The sequence below is a fragment of the Theropithecus gelada genome, chromosome 2 (assembly GCF_003255815.1).
Source record: "Theropithecus gelada isolate Dixy chromosome 2, Tgel_1.0, whole genome shotgun sequence".
Taxonomy (NCBI): domain Eukaryota; kingdom Metazoa; phylum Chordata; class Mammalia; order Primates; family Cercopithecidae; genus Theropithecus; species Theropithecus gelada.
The window spans coordinates 127,918,895-127,942,894 of record NC_037669.1 but is presented as its reverse complement, the minus strand read 5'-3'; positions in this window follow the sequence as shown (position 1 = coordinate 127,942,894).

Genomic DNA, 24,000 nt, shown 5'->3' with positions numbered 1-24,000 from the left:
TGGTGCAAAAGTAATTGTGTTTATTGGCATTGAAAGTAATGGCAATGCTTCAGTTTCTCCTCCTCATCTAACTGCCATATTCCTAAAAAATTACCAAAAGGCAAACTAAAGTGGTATTAATTATAGTCAGGGTTCAGCCTATTTTGTAAATGCTTATTATTATTTTTTTTGTAAACCACTCCCTTATTTCCTTCAGTGACATTTCAGATTCCCCGTGCAACTGTGACATTTTCTGATATATTCAGAGATAATATGACTGATTCCCAACTGGAGAGTTTGTCTCTATGTTATTTGAAGAACACAGTGATATTGATCTGTCCAGATAGTAGTAACCACTTCTGCCTAGTAACAAACATTTACCTAGACAACTTACAAATTTAGATACAAAGTAATTAAATAATCATCCATATATACACATTTATAAGCTACTATCTTATAAACATTACAGTTCACTTCATCTAATGCGAACTTATTGTTTCAAAGGTGCAATATCAAAGTACTAATGCCCTTATTTGCTGAAATGCAAAGCAACAGTTCTATGGATCCTTCCAACTTTGTTAAAACATTTAAAAAGTCTGTAACCAGTAACCATGGAGACTGTTATCTCCACAGAAACAATCCTCTCAAATTAGCTGTGAAAGGAGGTCAACTAGAGGATTGTAATTTCCTTTTTGTTTTACCTTTCTAGGTTGCAGACACAAACACAAGACAAATTATATTCTAACAATTAAAGATAATGTTAATTGATCATAAATATATATTGCCCTAAATATTGAATCTTCAACTAAAATTTTCAGGAAAACTTCGGTAACGTTGATATATTCCAAGTGAACTCTTATGTATTTCATATGGTAATTCATACTGTTTATTTCTATATACTTGGAACCAAGGCAATATAAAGCCAAATCCATGTTAAATCAGTATATGGGATTAAAAAATGTTTATCAAGGATCAGTACTTAAGTGCCTTAATTAAAAGTGATCTCATTTTTTTTTCCCCAGGAGTAACTACTTATCCAATGTTTGAAATAATTTTTAATTTTTAGAATGCTGTTTAGCATAATTTTTAACTTAAGATATAAATATTAATAAACAGTGTTTAAGTCAGACTATAATCTAATTAGAAAATTTCTGCCTAAAATATTTTAAAGGTTCATGCTTGAAATCTAGCAACAAATACTGAATTACAATAAGCCACAAGATAAAATCATCACAGATCCAAATATATACAGACATTGGTTAAAAATGGCAGATCTGTGCAAGATTAAATCTTAAAGCCATATGCTTTATTAACAGCAGATGTGACATTTAACAATTGTGCTCTAAGCAGTTTCAAAACACACACTAATTCCCCTTTTAAACCACCATATCCATTAACATGGAGATAAACTGGTGCCCAAGGTCTCTTCCATTTTCCAAATAATTGTTTGAAGTGCCGACAACTCTATTTGCTCTAAATATTTTCATTCTTCCCTCACCCAAGCAAAGTGCAATTTCACTTTATTATTCTTTAAATTTCAGGTGCCCAGGGTTAAATATGCTGGAAAACAGCAGTCTTCTCTTATGTGTGGGGGATGCATTTTAAAATCCCCAGAGGACACCTGAAACAAGTATAATGTGGAACCTTATATGTACTATGTTTTTATTCTTATATATATGTGCTTGTGGTAAAGTTGAGTTTAAAATTAGACACAGTAAGAGATAAACAACCACAATAATAAAATAAAATAATTATAACAAAATACTGTAATAAAAGGTATCTAAAATGTAACATTTATTTCTGGAATTTTTTACCTAATAATTTTGGAGTATGATTGACCATGCGTAACTGAAATCACAGTAAGTGAAAACATAGATAAGGGCTGCCCATGATATTAATATAGAAGAATGTACAATATGTATCATGAAAAAAATCATAGAAGCTCAAGCAATAAAATATTAAGTTGTAATATTTTAAGACAATACAGAGCCTAATCAGCAAAAAAAAAAAATATACTCCTACCTTTAGACCTTATGTGTGTTTGTGTGTTTGTGCTATTTGAAGATTCAGTAGATGATAGATCAATCACACACAGTCAAACTACTAAAATAAAATATACTTCTAAAACAATAGCATTACAGCAATCTAGCTGTTTTTATTAAAATATTTAATTATCATACATATGAAAGCATAGCACATGTGCAGACATACACATGCATGAACACATAGGGAAAAGACTTTAAAGCACATAATAAAAAGAGGTAACAAAGATCTGAGGATAATGTATACATTTGATCCTAGATTAAACAGGTGATCTGAAGTGAGGATTAGATTCAAGCTGAATTTCTTATTGAAACTGAAAGACCATTTAATAAGAAACATGTAGCATATGTAAATGTATAAGCATGCCAGAATAAATAAAATTTAATTTGTTCCTGAAACTAAAATTTCAGATCCATTTATTATTTTACAAAATAAAACTATTTATCTCCACAAATGTATATGTGTTGAGTTCCTGTTAAGTGGAGCAACAATTTAAAGTGGGTTAAAGATTCTAACCTATGGATTCTGAACATTAAGTTAATTTCAAATAATAACAAACATCTAAGGGTTAGCATTTGGTGGAGGATATGAGTATACAGTGGTAAAATTGGGGTTCCCTTGTGGTGATGGAAATTCTGTTTCCTGATTGTTCTGGTGGTCACACAGATCAATATGTGTGATAAAATTAAAGAACTATAGTAAAAAATAAAAAATGCAGTGCAAGTAAGTGAATGTAAAACTGTTCAAATATAAATATGATTTAATTAATTCATTATATTGCCAGTGTACATTTCTTGGTTTTGACAATATAGTATAATTAGGCAAGACGTTCTAATTGGAGAAATTTGAGTAATTGATACGTGAGGTTCTCTGTGCTACTTTTTGTACCTTATGTGACTGTAAAGTTTTTTTTTATGATTTCCTTATATTTTAAACTATTTTTTATGTTCAGGAGTACATGTGAAGATTTGTTATATAGGTAAATCCGTGTCACATAGGTTTGTTGTACACATTATTTAATCACCCAAGAATTAAGCCCAGTACCCAATAGTTATCTTTGCTTCTCTCCCTTCTCCCAACCTCTACCTTCAACTCTCCGGGAGACCCCAGCGTCTGTTGTTTACTTCTTTGTGTTCATGAATTCTCATCGCTTAGCTCCCACTTACATGTGAAAACGCCACACATAAGTCTTCTTTTCAAAAGTGTCTGTTCATGTCCTTTGCTAACATTTTATGGGCTGTTTGTTTTTTTTTTCTTCTAAATTTGTTGAAGTTCCTTATAGATGTTGGATAGTGGACCTTTATTAGATGCGTAGTTTGCATAATGTATCTTACATTCTGTAGGGTGTCTGTTTATTCTGTTGATAGTTTCTTTTGCTGTGCAGAAGCTCTTTACTTTAATTAGATCCCATTTGTCACTTTTTGCTTTTCTTGCAATTGCTTTTTGTGACTTCGTCATGAAATCCTTGCTCTTGCCAATATTCTGAGTGGTATTATCTACTTTGTCTTCCAGGGTTGTCATAGTTCTGGGTTTTGTCTAGATTACCTGTCCAATGCTAAATGTGGAGTGTTAAATCCCCAGATATTATTGCATTTGCATCTATTTCTGTCTTTAATAATATTTTTAATTATATATATAATAAATATATATAATGTATATTATAAATGTATAAAAATATATATTTGCATGCTCTAACACTGAGTACATATATTTATAATTGTTATATTATTTTGCTGGGATAATGTATTTATCATTATAAAATGACCTTCATTTTCTCTTTCTGCAGCTTTTGTCTTGAAATCCATTTTATATAAGTATGACTACACCTATTTTTTTTTTTTTGCTTTCTATTTGAATAGAATATCTTTTTTTCCTTTTTCAGTCTATGTGTGACTTTATAGGTGTAGTGATATTCTTGTGGACAGCTTATAGTTGAGTATTTTTAAAAAATCAGTTCAATAACTCTATGACTCAATTACTGGATAATTTAGTACATTTAGATGTAATAATATTGTTGATAGGTAAGGACTTAATTGTGACATTTTGTTATTTTTCATTGTTTTGTTGGTTTTGTCTTATTTTCTTCCTTTCTGTATTCCTATGGGTAAAAGTTATTTTCTCCTATAGTATGTTTTAATTTTTTGATTTTTACTGTTTGTGTAACTATTACGGGTTTTTCCTTTGTAGTTAACCTGAGGCTTGCTTGCAAGTAACATTTTAGAGCCAATTATTTTAAACTGCTGACAACTTAATACTAATTACAAAGGAAAAAAACAAAAACAACGAGCAGAGAGAACACTAAAAACCTTCACACTTTAAGTGTATTCCCCATGTTTTGTGACTTTTAATTGTCTCTGCTTTTTTTGTATATAATCTATCTGTTAAAAAGTTGTTTTAGTTGGAAGCTGAGGCAGGAGAATCGCTAAAACCCAGGAGGCAGAAGTTGCAGTGAGCCGAGATCACACCACTGCACTCCAGCCTGGGTGAGAGAGAGAGACTCAGTTTCAAAAAACGAAAAAAAAAAAAAAGAAGTTGTTTTTGTTATTATTTGGGTATTTTTTAAGTTTTCCTTAAGAAATATGAGTGGTTTTCACACCATGATTACAGTGTTAAAGTATTCTACATTTGTCTATGTACTTACTATTATCAGTAAGTTTTATACTGTCAGATGATTTCTTCTTGCTAATTAACCTCCTTTTAGTTTAGATTGAAGAACTTCCTTTAGCATTTTTTTATAAAATAGGTCTGATGTTGACAAAATCTCCTATTTTTTGTTTGTCTGGGAGAATCTATATGTCTTCTTCATGTTTGAAGGATAATTTTGCCAGATACTTTAAAAAAAAAAAAAAAAAAAACCAACTTTTTTTTTCTTCTTCCCACTCTCACCTGACTTGTAAGGTTTCTATTGAGAAGTATGTTGCCAGATGCCAGATGTTTGAGAGCTCTTTTGTATGTTATTATTTCTTTCTTTTTTTTTTCTGCTTTTAGGATCTTTTCTTTATCTTTGACCTTTGAGAATATGATTTTTAAGTACCTTTAGGTAGTTGAATCTTTTTTGTCTTTCTTTTCTTGACTATCTTGTATCTGAATATTGATTTCTTTATTTAGGCTTGGAAATTTCTCTGTTATTACTTCTATGAGTAAACTTTCTACCAAGTATATCCCTCCACCTCCTCTTTACAGCCACTAACTCTTAAATTTGCCCCTTTGAAGCTATTTTCTAGATCTTGCCGTAAGCTTCACTTTTTTATTTTTTATTTTTTCTCTTCTGACTGTGTATTTTTATATAGCTTGTCTTCAGTATCATTAATTCTTTCTTTTGCTTGATGAATTCTGCTATTGAGAGACTCTGATGCATATTTCAGTTTGTCAATTGAATATTTTAGCTCCAGATTTTTTACTTTATTTTTACAGTGCCAATCTCTTGATTAAATGTTTCTGATAGAATTTTGAATTTCTTCTGTTTTTTTGTTTGTTTTTTTTCTTGGAGTTTGTTGAACTTCCTTAAAACTCACCTTGATAAAGTTAAAAGATCATACCAAAATATGATTAAACTATACATCAATAACATAAAGATACCTGGAAAACCTCTAAATATTTTTAAATTAGAAGACATACATACTTCAAACTAACACATACATCCAAATGAAGTCTAAAGAGAAATTACTGAAAATATATTTTGAACAGACTGAATATGAAAATGCAATATATCCAAATTTGATGCAGGGAAACCAATATTTAAATAACAGTTCATAGCATTTAATTAATAATCAAAATGAAATTTTAAAATTACATTAATAACACAAGTCTTCACATTAGGAAACTACAGATAAAGGAGAATTTCTTTGCTAACACAAACAGAAAAAAATACATAATAAAAATTAGAGTAGAAATCAATGATAATTGACACATGGAAATAATATAAAAAATCTATAAAATAAAAGCTGTTTACTTCAGAAAATCAATTAAAAAGGTTATATTTTAGAATGACTGAAAACAATAGCAAAAATATATGACACAAATTATCAATATCAGAAATGAAAGAGAGGTTATTATTACTGATCCTGTTGATATTAAAGGATAATAATGAACACTATAAACTATGTTAGGCACACACATTTATTAGTCTAGATAAAATGAACCAATTTTTAAAATCACCCAACTATGAAAAGTCACACAAGATCGAAAGGATAACAAGAATAGAGCTAATAAAGAAAATAAATTAATAATCTTGCAAAAATAAAACATAAAATTCAGATGGTTTCACTAGTAAATTCTACCAAGTATTACATCAGAAGTAATATATATTATTCAACATTTCTTCCACAAAATAATAGCAGAGGAAAACACTTTCTAACTCATTCTATGAGGCAGCATTGTCCTTATACTGAAGTCAGATAAAAACTTTGCAAGAAAGAAAAACTACAGACCATTATCTCTCACAAATATAGGAGCCAAAATCCTAAACAAGTATTTGGAATTTAATTTTAAAAAGTATAAAAAGGCTGGGCGCGGTGGCTCACGCCTGTAATCCCAGCAATTCGGGAGGCCGAGACGGGCGGATCACGAGGTCAGGAGATCGAGACCATTCTGGCTAACACGGTGAAACCCCGTCTCTACTAAAAATACAAAAAATCAGCCGGGCATGGTGACGGGCGCCTGTAGTCCCAGCTACTCGGGAGAGTGAGGCAGGAGAATGGCGTGAACCCGGGAAGGCAGAGCTTGCAATGAGCCGAGATCACGCCACTGCACTCCAGCCTGGGCGACAGAGCGAGACTCCGTCTCAAAAAAAAAAAAAAAAGTATAAAAATAATTATAAATTATGTTCAAGTTAGTATAGAAATCTGGATCAAAATTTAAAAATAAAACAATATATTATTTCAGATTGGGTGCCTGTATTAAAACATCTCATATACCCCATAAATATATACACCGCTATGTACACATACAAATTAAAATTAAAAAAATTTAAAAACTAAAATCAGAAAATATAATCTATGGCATCAAAATGTGAAAGATGACAAATCATGATCATATTAAGTGATACAGAAAAAGCATGTGACAAAATTCATAAATAGCTCATGATAGAAACACTCAGAACCTATGAACATCAGAAAAGTAGATCGTCAAAGAACATCATCAAAATTTTAGTGTTGGTAAAAAAATCAATGCTTTCCCTCCATCCCAAAACAAGGTAAAATATATACTCTGTTATTCAATCTCTAAATGGAAATCTAAATCAGTCAATAGGACAAAGACAAGAAAATGAACTTAAATATCTATAGATTAGAAAGAAATAAATACAACTCTCTTTATTCATAGATAAAATCTTTGTCTATATAAAATATCCAAAAAAATACCATAAATATTCTTAGATTGTTAAACAATATAAGCAAGGGTAGAAAGCAATGATAGAAATATTAAATATGTTCAATATATAAATGTAAATTGCTTATCATCTATGAATAATTAAAATTTTAATTTAAAGAAATGCCAATTTCAAAATTACTCAAAAATAAAATACAATTATAACAAAATAAGTACTGGAATTCTATGTAGAAAACTATAAAATACTGACACATGTAATTAAAGAGCTAAATAAATGGAGAGCTATTCCATGTTCAAGGATTGGAAGACTCAATATTTATTAAATGGTCTAAATTTAACATTTAAGCTATAGATTCAATCCCAATCTAAACTTACAGTTCCAATCACAGCCCAAGTAAACTATTTCATAGTGGAAAACACATTAATTCAGACATTATATTGAATGAAGAAAGACCTAAAATAAGCAAAAAATAAAAATAAAAATAAAAATAAAGAATAGTAAAGAAGAAGAGAAAGGTGGAGGGCTAGGATTATTTGAGTTTAAGACTTTCTACCAATATAAATAACAAAAAAGTATGACATTAGAGAAAGAATAGACACATACATAAATGTAACAGAATAGAGAGCTCAAAAATACACCCATGCAAACATAGTCAGTGACCACTGACAAAGTCACAAAGGCTTTACGATGAACATATGACTGTCTTTTAAACAAAGAATCCTGAGAGAATTGAATGTCTATATACAAATGATAGATGAATAAATAAGAACCTGGATACAGACTTTAACATTACTCACAAAAAATAACTCAAATTAATTATGAATTTAAATGTAAAACACAAAACAAAAATGTGTGCATTATCAGTACTCACTTTTACATATTGTACCCTTTTCTCCTGGCAGCTTTTTAATTGCATCTCCTCATACAAAGATCATCCATACAGTTGGCATGTTGTTGCTCTTCTCAAATTTAATTAAAAAGCATATAGCACAAGCTCTAGCATAAAGTAGATACAAGAACAGTATAAACCTCCATCATGGATTTCTATTTGAAAGTTTCCAAATAAAATATGAGTAAAAGAACCATAAGATGCAGGAATTAAAACTCCAATGGAGTAGGCAGTATCAGCTTCCTTACATTATAAAACAAACATAAATATATAGATTGTATAATCCTCCTCCTTTGACTAAGGGTGTCATCAATCTGGCTCTTGCTTACCTAGTGAACCAGAAATATTTTTGGCTATGGCAAATTAGGGTAGAACATGGATATCAATTTTTTTTAGAGAACACGGATATCAATTTTTTATAGAGGCAAATTACTGAAAATCCACCTAGGGAAACACATTCAAACATGTCAGTAGAACAAGACAGTATCAGTGTTAGTATTAGCATTAATGTCAGTTTCCTAGGGGTTGCTATAACAAAATACCACATGCTGAGTGATTTTAAACAACAGAAATTTATTTTACAGTTGTAGAGGCTAGACATCTGAGAAGATGTTAACAAGGCCATGCTCCATCTAAAGACACTAGGGAAGAATTTATTCCAGAACTCTGCCCCAGCCTCTGGTGACTCCTTGACTTGTGGTAGCAAAACTGAAACTTTCACTTGCCATTCTCCCTGTGTGCTTGCCTTGGTTCTAATTTCCCATTTTTCTTAAGGTCACCAGTTACATTGGAAAATAGACCCACCCCACTTCAGTATGACCTCATTATAACTAATTATGTCTGAAACGATCCAATTTTTAAAGAAGGCCGCATTCTGAGATACTGGAAGTGAGGATATCAGCACATGAATTTTGGGGTACATAATTAAACTCATAAAAGGAAGTATCAAGGAGTAAGATTCAGCAAGATGAGAAGCAACTTTTAGAAAATGGGAGAATACCAATGCCAGAAATAACATCTTGAATTGTGTAAAGTGGTTTGTATACCAGAAATTGGTGGCCAATTAAAGGGTTCAAAGTTATTGATATATATATATATGGGTACGTTATATAGAGTGATGTACTCAGGTATGTAAAGTTAAAATGAGCACTATCCATTATTATATTATTTAAAAATCTACGCATCTATAGATTAAACTTTGCTTTTTAAAATATAGCCATTCCCAGTCTTGATTTACACAACATACAATATATGTGTATATATATGAATACATATTATATATGTATACCTATATATGTATGTTGTATAAATATATGTATATATTATTACAGAACTATGGCAAATCTTTTGAACAGAAACAAACTTAGCTCTTATAATCACTTATTTAATAATAATTAAAAATAAATTTCACATTTTGAAGAAGAAATCTAATCATTGCACTGGGGCTGGGCATAGAAAATAATAATTAAATTTTATTTTTGAAAGCAATTCTATAATGAATATTTTCAGACAAGTAAAATAAAAGCATTTGAAATAAACCACATTTTATACATTTCAAGATAAGAACACTTGAGTCAGTTTTTAAAAATTGGCCTTTGTATTACCTGAAAAGGTAGTATCATTTCAGATTTACATAGTATAAATCTAGTTATCCAAGTTTCTCTGAATACTCACTGCCTCTGGCTCACATAACTGCAAACACAACCATTTTGAAAAGGAATCCCTTTTGTTACCCAAATTTTAAAAAATCTAAAACAATTACATTTGTTTTAATAAAGAGTCAATTTTGAAACAAACAGAATAAACTCTCATACTTTGAGACAAGATACCAAAAACTACCAAAGTAATACTAAGTTTAAATGAAAAAGGTAATTTCTATATATAAAATAAAGCTGTACTCACTATTGGAACTCTGTCTTGATGTTTTAAAATCTTTATTGTAATGCATTAATCGTGATACTAAATAAATATATATATTTCAGTATTTGCCATTTGAAATGCTTTGGGGGCATATAAATTTTCTTCGCGAAAATATGAAAACTGTCATTGGAAACAACTATATAATCAATAAATGTCAAAAATATATTTAAAATTCCAATGCTTTTAAAGAATAAAAACTCTTTTTGATATTGTAAGAGCATTCCCTACAAATTATCCGAAAGTTGGTATTATAAACTGCTTTTTAATATAATTTCCAACATAGGAAGTACTCAAGAATAACTCTACATGCATATGCCTTTTATTAAAATTAAATAACTATCTACATTTGTTTTATTAGCTTTAACATTCTCTCTTTTATAATTTACGTATGTTAACACTTATTTCACATTAATATCAAGATTCATATAGAGAGATATAAAGAGAAATATGTTAAGTTTTCTGAAATGTTTGAAAATAATTTGGGAATTTATGATCATTGTATTTGTTTTTAAATTATTTGGTATGATTTTTGCAAAAAACAAAGGTATATTTTTAAATAACCTTTTGTTTGAAAAATAATAAAATCCTTAAATTTAACATTGATACCATACATAATATTAATACAATAATATTAGCTAATATTACAGTCCACTATTACCTAATATTCAGATCATCTGCAAATCTGTTAAATTGTTAAAATTGCCAAAGATATCCAAAAAACAAGAAAAAAGCAAAAATCCCAATACTCAGTTTCATAGAAACCTGTTCACTTGTGCTGATATCCTAAATAATATAATTTTTGAAGGTAGATTTTTAAAGGATCGGGCTGAAGCAGATGGGGTTTGTAAGATTCTGGAGTACAGAATTCGTTAAGGTAGGTATTGAGGGCATGGCTGTCTAGGCATCTAGATGTTCAACAATCAATGTAACTTCACTTATGACTGAATTAGACAAAGGAAACATTATAATATTATAGTACTCTTTTAGGTTAGTTCCCCATAGGGAATCATTGAGATAAGAATTCATGTGCAATTGATTTATTAAACACTACAGAAATAGTAAGAGAGAGAGTACTAAAATAGGAAAGGGTGAGGAGTCACAAATAATTCCCAGCCCCAGACTGGTTTCATAGTGAAATCATCAGCATAAATTACAACTCAAGAATTTTTTTTAAAGATCTGTGCAAGAGATTTTGGGTTTTGGTCTCCCTTATCAATAAGTCATTTATACCTGAGTGGGTTTAAACTCTCAGGCCCTTTTAGTTTTCTCCCTTTGAGGGAGAAGGTGGAGCGAGGAGAAAGGGACAAACCTATGCAGAAGACTGCAGGTGTCAGGCAAGAATAGCAAAGCACACAGAATCTTTAAATTGAATCCAAGGGGATATAGATGGGAAAGGATAGTATCTGCTACAATGCCTTACAGGAATTGAGGAGAAAGTTTAAAGGCAAACTGCTTATCTCATGATGTTACTAAAAGTAACACTTCCAACTTCAATGCTGCATAAAAAATATACTTTGAGGTAGAATATTGATATCATAATTATTATTTCTGCATTGGAGAGTAGAAGTTGGCTATATTTTTGGTTCTTAAATATATTTTGTAACTTTTCACTTTGTATCATTTGGTCATTCAAATATGTGCCACTTCCATTACATCTAACTTTGAGCACTTTTTAGCATAAGTAAAAATAGATTGACTTTTCATGTTTCTATTTATGTTTTCCATGAGGAAGATATTGGAAAATTAATTGTACATCCCTTTAAACTGAGGATAATAAGTGATTACTATTTTGAAATAAAAGAGTGTTATAAATGAAAACTTAACGACCAAATATTACAGGGACAGTCAAATGCAATATCTGGAGTTCTCACTTGATGGTGTGTGTGTGTGTGTGTGTGTGTGTGTGTGTGTGTATGTGTGTGTGTGAGAAATAAAGACTTGAAAGGAGTGGTGTCTGTCACAATCTAGAATGTAGGTATAAAAACCATTTTGTGAGTAAGGGACGGGGAAGGCCTCCGTAAGGTAGCAAATAGATAAGCCTGCAGGTAGAGGTACTTCCGGTGAGGTGTGTCAGTAGCAATTGAGCTAAGATTTAATCTTTTTATCTAGTTTGCCAGGTGCTAGATTCACATATGTGTGGCCCATGAAATATAATTAGTCATAATGAGAACTAATCTTAAAAAGGCTCAGCCTTTAAAACTGTTTTAATTAATCATTTTGTAAATATCTGATACAATATTTTAGATGTATGGTGGTGATATGATGTTAAAATCCCAATGCCCCTAGGATTCCTTGTTTTAACACTGTCACCTATTCTAGAATATCTATGTTTTTGGAACAATTTTAACAAAATAAATCAAATGAGAAGAGCCAGCATTTGAGCTCAATACTCATTTCCAGTAAGGTGATTTACTTTCCAGGCAATCAGAAGTCTGTAATACAAAGTAATATGGACTTCTGAATGCAATATCGTAACAATGAACAAATTGGTAATAAGCACTATGAAGAAAAAATGAAGCTGCGGGGTAGAAATAAAGTGACAGGACTATTTTATATAGGGTTCTCATGTAAGGCCTCTTCATGGCAGTCACATTTAATAAGAGACCAAAATGAAGAGGCAAGTGATATGGCTCTGGAAAATAGTGTTTGAGGCAGAATAAGTAGCAATACAAAGATTCTGAAACAACAGGGTACTTCCTTTGTTTGAGGACCAGAAATAAGACCTGCATGGTGAAAGCAGAGACCCAAAGAGCTAGAGGAATGTGAAAGAAATTATAGAGGTAGATAATTGATTTATGTGAACCTTACAGGCGTAATAAGTATTTTCTGAGTTATATAGAAAAAAAAAAAAAAAAAAAGAAACTATTGAAGCAGAGGCATTACCTGTTACATGTGTTAAACAGTCGTACTGGCAGTGGTGTAGCTAATATAACAGTGGAAGAAATTGAGTAATGATTGTATTAGAGCAGCTGATCTTGTGCTTATCATGCCTTCTGTACTCACTGAGTTGTCCGTGGGAAACTTCGTAGAGCTCTTTGAAATTCAGCTATGCCATTTGAGAATAGGCCAAAGTACTTATTTTATTGTCTTCATTTGAGGATAAAGAGAAATGCATGTTAGATAACATTGTAAACTATAAAACATCAAATCAATACGAATTGTAGAGAACTGTATAAAATTCTTTACACAAAACAGTGGTGAAATTCAGAAAATAGACCTACTTTCATTGGAAATCCGTTAGGTTCCACATAATGACTTATAGTTAAATGTCAATTATTTTTAAATATTTTCTTCTAATATGACATCATTTTGAGCTAAGATATATATATATATATAAACAAATATTACAGATATTTAACAAACGAAGGCTCTTATTTATTAATTTTTTTTTACTTATTAGCAACTTACATCTTTGAACTACTGAATGTGTGGGTTTTTAAGGACACAATACTCTTGATTTTAAGATTAACAAATGAATCTATCATGTTATTAGTTTCTGAAATAATTTTATTATTCCATACTTTGCATAATATCTCAATTAATTTTAACTTTTTTTTTTTTTTTTTGAGATCGAGTTTTGCTCTTGTTGCCCAGGCTGGAGTACAATGGCGCGATCTCTGCTCACTGCAACCTCCGCCTCCCAGGTTCAAGGGATTCTCCTGCCTCAGCCTCCTGAGTAGCTGAGATTACAGGCACCAGGCCCCATGCCCAGCTATTTTTTTTTTCTTTTTCTTTTTTTAGTAGAGACAGAGTTTTCACCATGCTGACCAGGGTGATCTTGAACTCCTGACCTCAAGTGAATCACCCACCTTTGCCTCCCAAAATGCTAGGATTACAGGTGTAAGCCACCATGCCCAACCAAATTTTAACTTATTTTTGAGTGAAAATGTTTTAATAAAAAGTTAAGTTACTTGTAGCATTTCTACTTTACTTACTTTATTGTCAATGACAATTACTAGAGAAATGTAAAATTATCTGTGCAAATAATGCCTTTTTTACTCCATAAATATTAATTTCAATACCTTCCAAATAATAAAGTCCATAAACTTAATTATAAGCATATTAACAAAGCAAACTATGAAATTTGTCATAGTGCTCTAAATAGTAGCTGCTGCTTTAAAGAGTCCTTGATTGACCTCTGGCAAGAGGAACGTTCTTTAGTAAAATGAGTTATTTCACCTACAGAAATAGCATTCATTTGCCAAACAATGTCGGTGAGTTTTCACCACTTCCTTTCCTTTTAGCAATCAATTTGAGAGCTGTACTAAAAGCAGCATAAAGTTCATTGTCCTCTGGCACAAAATCAGACAGCACATTTAAATTTGGCTGTGCTGTAAACCCATGTAAACAATAAATGCTTTTACATAAAAATATGTCCAAAGTAAAATATCTTAAAATACATATAAAGTATTATAAAAGAGGGTTTTAAAAATCTGTAAAACATTTTTTTCAGCTAATTTGATGGAAAATGCATAACAAAAATTATGTACAAACTACTTATAATTGCTTATCTTTAGTTCAAAAATTTACACGCTTGTTTTATTTAAAAAGCATTAAGTAATAGTATTTTTTAAGTTTATCCTTTGGACAATGACTACAAAAATTGTTATATAAATAATTTGAAATAATTCACCAAAATGTTTTTTGAAGTTGGTGCTAGCACTATATTGAGAAACTGAGACATTGAGTTGGGTTATTTCCCCAAGCTCTAAAAGGGTAAATTATGGAGCCATGATTCAAATCCAAGCTGTCTGCGCCCCAATCATATATTATTAAACACTGTATTCTATTGCTTATGGAAAATCATAACAGAAATAATGTGAAGTAAAAATAATCTTCATTTAACCTTTTCTGATAATTTGATTTATTACCACAGCTGTATGTTTGTGAAATCATATGATTTTTCACTTATCAAATTGACAATATTTTTTTTTCATCCAAACATTACGTAAAATTGGAATGTCATATGACGCAATCTCTCTAAAAATAATTTAGGCAAATAAATTAAAAGCTTGATAAGAGGTATGACTTTTGACCCAGGAACTTGTAATTCAGAAAAGTAATTCTAGATTATCAATGGTCAGGACAAGTGGAAATGGAAAGTTCCCAGAGTAGATTGCCTAAAGTGAAAATAACTGCTTGCCATGTTTATTGTAAGAAAAGGGTCCAGTAGCACAAGCCCATGATGATTAAAGGATACAAAATTACATTAGGCTCATAGAACTAGAGTCATTGGGTGGTGATATATGATTCTTAATAGAAACATTATATAAACTGCACAAAGAGAATTGTTTCAGGGTGGGAATATGATCACATAGCTACTTAGTTTTCCTGAAAGGCTTCATGATGTAGAATTGGTTACCATTGTTTGAAATCAATTAGTGTAATTATAATATATGACCCACTTAAATCCCGGTTCTTTAGAGCAAATAAAACTTGAATTTTATTAATGACTAAGATCGTTACCACTAATTCACCCATTTAACAAAGATAATGAAGTTTATAAACAGGAGAGACCCCTCTGGTCTTTAGTTGGCTAGCCCGGATACCATGTTAGAACTGAGCCTCCATAATCCTCTGGTGCTCTGGTGCTTTTGTTTTTTTATTTTATATTTTTTTCCACTTTACGCCATAGAATTCAGATTGCCAAGATCTCCCAGCTCATGCCTCACAACATCAACAGAAACTGTGATTAAGCAGGAGAAGAGTGTTCTCAGTTACTCTTGGAAATAGGATACATCTACCAGTTTCCTAACTTGTGTAAATTTTTACCTTCTCTTATCTCAGGCAACCTAACCCAGTCTCTAGGCATAAGGTACCTCATGTTTATTTGATTTAGCTCAGCATGCACCCTCCTCAGGACACCTAGATTTGTTCATTGCTCTATCTGGATTATTCATCCAGAATGAATATATAAATGGTTTAATCCCTCACTAACCTCAGGTCTTTACGTAAATGTCACCTTCCTAACAAAGCCTGTGTGGTAATACCATTAGTACTCACAAATATCTAAAGCTCCTTACTTTCTTGGAAACATGAAAAACCACAGTACCCAATCTGACTACAATTAGGTAGAACTATGACTGTGAGAAAAAAGAGTGCTATGTCTAGACAAAAACAGTGAAAAGCCCACAACCAATATGTCCACACACTCATCCACATCACAGCAAGAATGAGGGCCATATTTTGTTTTTATGGCCCCAGGATTTTGGCCCCTATTAGATCATTCCTGCATTGCAATAAAGAGACTGGGAAATTTATTGAGAAAAATATACAATGGGCTCACAGGTCTGCGGGCTGTACAGGAAGCATGGTGCTGGCATCTGCTCAGCTTTTGGGAAGGCCTCGAGGAACTTTAGCTCATGGCAGATGGCAAAGGGGAAACTAGTCTCTCACATGGCCAGAACAGGAACAAGAGAGGGAGATGCCACATACTTTTAAACAACCAGACCTCAGGAGAACCTACTATCATGAAGACAGCACCAGAAGGATGGTGCTAAACCATTCATGAGAAATCCACCCATATGATCCAGTCACCTCCCACCAGGCCCAACCTCCAATACTGGGAATTACACTTCAACCTGAGATTATTTTCTTTGGGACAAATATACAAACCATTTCACTGTGTAATCCTTTAGGACAAAGTCGCCATAGAGAGTGGCCAGAGCTATGAAAATCAAAATAATGAAACAGTATGAAATGGCCGTTAAATATTTCTAAATGCTTACTATACATTTCCGAAGATTTTCGGGAGCCTATATATATATATATAGGTGTGTCAAATCAACTGAAATTTTAGAGTTCATATTTTACTGCAATTTAACCTATCTGACTAATGTTACTTTCTTAAATGCACAAGTTAAAATTACAAATAGTTACCTAAAGACTCTCTTCTGCTTATTTCCTTCTTATTTTTTTCAAACCTCTTGTAATCTAACATAGTATACATTTTTAAAAAAATTATGAGTATTACCACCACAGTCTCACTGAAGTATAGACACAAGAGAAAAAATATTTTTTATCTGTTTGTTGACTGCTATGTCTGGGTACTCAATAGATATTTTTAGAAAATCACATTTAGGAAAATGTGTACATTAATTTCAGAATTAACGTATTAAATTTCTGCTTACATCAATTACCTATTTTTAAACTAATTTTCTGCCAGCATTATATAGGGGTGTGTGTGTGTATATATGTGTGTGTATATGTATATATGACAGTTTGCTTTCACAATATGATTTGTTATATTTTTGAGCAAAATCTGATTAATTAGATGGTGTTCATGCATCATAAAGTAATTGGACAATTTCTTTTAAGTTATTACTCTTGATATGAATGTTATAATTATTATAATTCAGTGTAGTCCTATGAGTTAATGTTAAATTTTCTTCCTCTGGATTTCATCCAAAACTCATAATCTTCTGCCTTTATACAATTATTTGTGTTTTTAGATAATCATATTTATACTATGATAAGATGAAAGTTAGTAGAAATTCTATTTACCTGAAAATTCTGATGAGAAAGAATTTTATAAATTTTGTTGCCTTAATTTCCTTCTTTCTCATGTGTTTCTTTAGAGATGATGTATATTCCTTCATTTATGTATTGTTAGGAAAAGAGACAGTGGTTATGAGGCTACCAAAACTGCTACTTATTTGATGTTTCTCATTTCTGTAAGTAAAAATTTGAAAATTTTTGTTTATATCCTTTATCAAATCTTTACGGAAAGAACAAAAGAATCTGTGAACATAACATAAAATGATTGTTAAATCCTTCTAATTGTTCACTATACTTTTCAACGTCAGAAATTCCTTGTCTCAGAAATGGAGAGAGCAATGATATGGCTATCAATTTTATTCTACTGTTTTATTCCAGTTTTTGAAAGGATGACAATCAATAACATCTTGTTGGCAATTAATGTTATGTAGATATGGTATAAAAATTATGCAGTTATTTTTATGATTGAACAATTTTTACTATTAAAAGCCAAACCAAACATTTTGGCCAAATGTTTTCCTGTATCATCTTGTTCAGTTATCTCTTTCCACCTGCTGCTTGTATCTTCTCTGTCTCTGTCTCTGTCTTTTCTCTCTCTATCTTGAGAAAGTGAAATTATTAGCTATTGGACATATGTGTTACTTAACAACAACTTCTCTTGCCCTCTTGTGTGTAATATATAATAATTATATTATGTAATATATAATAATTATATTGTGTATATAATTATAATAGCATATTATATATGCTAGAAATTAGCACATTATATATGTACTATATAATACTCTATTATATAGTATTCTAAATATTCTAAATATTACTCCATATTTTAATTTTAAAAGTAAATATTATTCAGTATTTAAAATAGGTTACATGGATTGAAAAGACAACATTGATAAATGGCTTTCTGTTTGATGGTCAAAAATTATATCTACTCTGTTTTACTTAAGAAAGTGAAAAGTATATACATTTATGTTCTTTATTGAACGTAGGTTAATACTTGGTTAATATTAGATCATTGTCCTCCAATAGCATATGTACTTAATAAAACAATATTAGAGTTTATATAATATTGACATAGCAGTGGTGTTTTTTATATGTTTAGTTCAACTTTTACAATTATACAACTTGACTATATGTACTTAGACAAAAATTATAAGACGAAATTTTGTTGTCGTTGTTGTTTTGAGACAGAGTTTTGCTCTTGTTGCCCAGGCTGGAGTACAATGGCATGACCTTGGCTCACCACAACCTCCATCTCCCAGGTTCCAGTGATTCTCCTGCCTCAGCCTCCCGAGTAGCTGGGATTACAGGCATGCGCCACCATGTCCGGCTAATTTTGTATTTTTAGTAGAGACGGGGTTTCTCCATGTTGGTCAGCTGGTTTCGAACTTCTGACCTCAAGTGATCTTCCCACCTTGGCCTCCCAAAGTGCTGGGTTTACAGGCGTGAGCCACCGTGCCCGGTCAAGAGGAGATAGTTTTATAGGTGTAATAATTTGATATTTTGAAGAGGTTCTTCATCACTCAGAAAAAAAAATTTTAAATAATGTAATAAGTATATTTTCTACATTCTTTCTTCATTTACTCTAACCAAAATAATCAAGCTCTCTGAAGTGTAGCACCACTTGGATCATTCATCCATGAAGCCAATTTCATATTATTCAGACTATAAAGTTTCTCTTTATGATTTGTCTCCCTTCAATATTTTTTTTCTACTTTTTCTGCTGTAGAATTTCATTTGATTAACCCCCATTGTGTTTGCCTTTAATCATTTAGCCTTATAATTTTAAAACTTGATATGTTAAAATGAGAAATTACTGAATTATTATAAATGTGTAGGGAAAAATTAGCATAATATTTTTAGAACAGACAAAATGAGAGAATATTTCTATTAAAACTATTGAAGTAAGGAATTCTGCAGGTAGTTATTATGGGATGGGGAACTAGTGTTTGGAATATTTAAAATACGGTTAGTTTTTAACATATACGTGTGTGTGTATATATGTATATATATATCAGAACCACTGCTATATTAGGTAATATATTTAATAGGTAATTATTTATTTACCTTATTATTATACTCCAAATTAATTTTCTTATTAATATTTTTCAAGAGCAATAAAATTTTTATTTCCACTTCATAATTATTTAGAAAAATAATTTTCTGTTCTACTCTGACTTTAGAACCTGCTAGTCTTTCACACAAATCAATTAAATAGTCAAAAATGGCAAAATAGAATATAAGCAGAAAGGAATGAAATAATATTAAATAACATAACTACCATGATGTCCATGAAAGAGAACTAACCCGAGTAATTTTTTATCAGTATTTGGATAATTCTCAGGCCTAGAAAAAGAAACTCTAAAAATGTTGAACTTCATAGGTAATAGGTTTATTTTTCACAGAGGCATAGTTAGAAAATCTAAAACTACTTTTTTTCATTAAAGGACTGAACAATTTGGTCAATGCATAATGGACAACTGGGCCTTGGTTTCTCAATATGAATATAAAAGTTATAAATAGAGAACAAAGGAAGAATGAGGCTTTGTTATTGAATTGGAATGGAAAGTGTCAATGTGAGCTCATGTGTTTATATAGAAACCAATACTGATACATTTTTTAGATATAGATGTGTAAGGCATAAATATATGATGGAGTCTAAATGTAGATAGATCTCTAGATACCGATGTAACAAGGTGCATACATATGTATGCATGAAAATATACATATATTTAGCCTAGAACAATGATCTTCCACTGTCTGTGAACTCAACTTATCCCAAGTCCTGTTTGATACATATAATTATTTGCTAAAAGGAATGAGACCTTTCTGGGAAAAGGTCTGATTCCATGGCTAGGTCAGCAGAAGTTCAAGATAAATCTGAAATATCTTGTCCTCTGTAATGTGAGACAGTGCTGCAGAACAAGAAGGAAGAACCAAAAGACAAAAACTAGCTCAAAGGGTTTTCCCTTCAACATGTGGCAGTTATTAAATAAATAAGAAATCTGAGTTCACACTGATATAAAAATAATAAGAAGAAAACAAAGCTCTTTTTAGAGAAGGAAGGCAACAAATAAAACATTTCAAAAAAAAAAAAAAAAAGATTAACCAACTTCCTAGCCTCTGGTAACCATTATTCTACTCTATATTTCCAGGAGTTCAATATTTTTTTTCTCATACATTTTAGTGAGAACATGCAATATTCATCTTTCATTGTATGTTTATATCAAAATAACCCATGCCCCCCAAGAATACATGCAACTAGTATGTATCCATAATAATTAAAATTTAAAAATTAAAAAGTAGTGATTAAGAAATAATCACTACTATTTAGAAAGATTATTACAAAATTTATTTAGAAAATAATTATCAGAAAATTTGAACAGTATGTTTTTATATTATTAAGCATCTTCTTCAAACATAAAAATGAAATAAAAAAGAAATATTAACTCTGCATTAGAGAAACTTCCCAGGTCCTATCTTAACCATGTGTACAAAATAAATCTCACCCATGCTAGAACATATTAATTCCATAAGCCTCCTGACATAAAGCACTTTTAGAAGAATATAACGTCACTTGCATATTTTTCTTGTCAAAAGTATATAAACCAGCATCTGATCCTGAGGTAACATTAGAAAATTTGATTTGAGCAATATTTTACAAAATAATTGACCAGTACTTTAGAGAACAAAAGGAAATGCTGAGGTACTCAGAGAGATTAAAGGGTAATAAAATGAAAATGAAACACAATGCATGATCTGTGATTTCCTTATTGTGCAATAAACATTATTGGGACTATTTAAAATATTTAGAGAAAGTATGCTGATTACAATATTTTTAGTCATTACTGGTTTCGTGATTTTAACCATTACACTGCAGTTAAGAGCTTTTAAAAACAGAGCAATATGATACTTAGCGATGAGGCATATGGGCTGTAACTTATTCTTAAATGGTTTAGAAAATACTACATAATCAATATAATTTTATGTAATTTATATGTCTAAATTTATCAATCCAATGTGATTTGGCTGTGTCCCCACCTAAATCTCATCTTGAATTGTAGTTTTCATAATCCGCATGTGTCGTGGGAGGGACCAGATGGAGATCATTGAATCATGGGGGCAGGTTCCCCCATCCTGTTCTCATGATAGTGAGTTATTCTCACATGATCTGATGTTTTTTTAAGGGGTTATCCCCCTTGCTGGGCTCTCATTCTTTTCCTTCCTGCTATCATGGGAAGAAGGATGTGTTTGCTTCTCCTTCCACTATTATTTTAAATTTCCTGAGGCCTCCCCAACCCTGTGAGTCAATTGAACCTCTTTCCTTTATAAATCACCCAGTTTTGGTATCTCTTCAGAGCAATGTGAGAACAGACTAATACCCTATCTTAATCTATCAGTACAAATAAACATAGGTGTATATAATAATACATACACATATACATGTAGATATACACACATATATGTATGTATATGTAGAACAACAAATGAAATTTTAATTATTAGCGTTTTAGGAATCTAGATGAAGATTATATAAATTCTTTATATAATTCTCAATCATTTTCTATATGTCTGAAATTATGAAACACTTAAAAATATCATTAAAGAAAAAGAAAATATTTCATACTAGCAATGGTTAAAGACACACACACAAATACATAAGGTTTAAAAGTCTTTTTATCTTCTTTTTAATGATGAGAGCAATAATCTCCCTTGACCAGAAACTAATATTTGTCAATTATTTCTGAAGTCATTTATTTTGTTCAATGTTTTGCTAAATCAAGTCAGCAGTAACCATGTTCTGTTATCATCCTAATTTCTAAGCTTTTTGCCCTTGAGGTACACGCTTTATGGTATATGGTCTAGACACAGGAAGCAGAGCAAGATAGCTGAAGCGAAGCCTCCATCTATCATCCTACTCACAGAACTGCCAAATTGAACAATCTTCTACACAAAAAATAACCTTTATAAGAACCCAGTAATTAGTTCAGGTACCAGCTCAGCTACAGTTGGTAGAGCACCAAGTGGGTTCTTGGGGTCCCAAATTCTAGGGCTTGCAATATAGTTTGCCTGTGCCCCAACCCAAATTTCAACTTGAATTGTATCTCCTAGAATTTCCACGTGCTATGAGATGGACCCAAGGGGGAGGTAATTGAATCATGAGGGCCAGTCTTTCCCATGTTATTCTCATGATAGTGAACAAGTCTCAAGAGATCTGATGGGTTTATCAGGGGTTTCCGCTTCAATTTCTCTTTCATTTTTTTCTTGCTGCCGCCATGTAAGAAGTGCCTTTCACCTCCTGCCATGATTCCGAGGCTTCTGTAAGTCCAATTAAACCTCTTTTTCTTCTAGTATGTCTTTATAAGCAGCATGAAAATGGACTAGTAGAGTAAATTGGTACCACTAGAGTGGGGCATTGCTGAAAAAATACAGGAAAATGTGGAAATGTTTGGAACCTCCTAGAGACTTTTTGAATGGCTTTGACAAAAATGCTAATAGCCATATGGATAATAAAGTCCAGGCTGAGGTGGTCTCAGATGGAGATGAGGACCTTGTTGGGAAATGGAGCAAAGGTGACCCTTGTTATGTTTTAGCAAAGAGACTGGGAGCATTTTGCTCCTGCCCTAGAGATTTGTGGAACTTTGAACTTGAGAGACTTGATTTAGGGTATATGGCAGAAGAAATTTCTAAGCAGCAAAGCACTCAAAAGATGACTTGGGTGCTATAAAAATCCTTCCATTTTAACAGGGAAACAGAGCATAAATGTTCAGATAATTTGCAGTCTGATGTAGAAAAGAAAAAAGTAGAAAAGAAAAAAGAAAAAAAAGAACATTTGTTGAGGAGAAATTCAAGCCGGCTACCAAAATTTGCATAAGTGGCAAAAAGCATAATGTTAATCCCCAAGACCATGGGGATTAACAGGTCATGTCAGAGACCTTCATGGCAGCCCCTCCATTATAGGCCCAGAGGCCCAGGAGGAAAAAGTGGTTTCATGGGCCGAGCCCAGGGTCCTCATGCTGTATACAGCCTAGGGACTTGGTGCCCTCTGTTCCAGCTACGCCAGCCATGGTTTCAAGGGGCCAAGGTGTAGTTTCATCCATGGTTTCAGAGGGTGCAAGTCCCAACCTTGGAAACTTCCACATGGTGTTGAGCCTGCAGGTACACAGAAGTCAAGATTTGAGGGTTGGGAACCTCTGCCTAGATTTCAGAAGATGTATGGAAATGCCTGGATGCCCAGGCAAAAGTTTGCTGCAGGGGCAGGACCCTTATGGTGAACCTCTGCTAGGGCAGTGCAGACAGTAAATCTGGTGTCAGAACCCCCTTGCAGTGTCCCTACTGG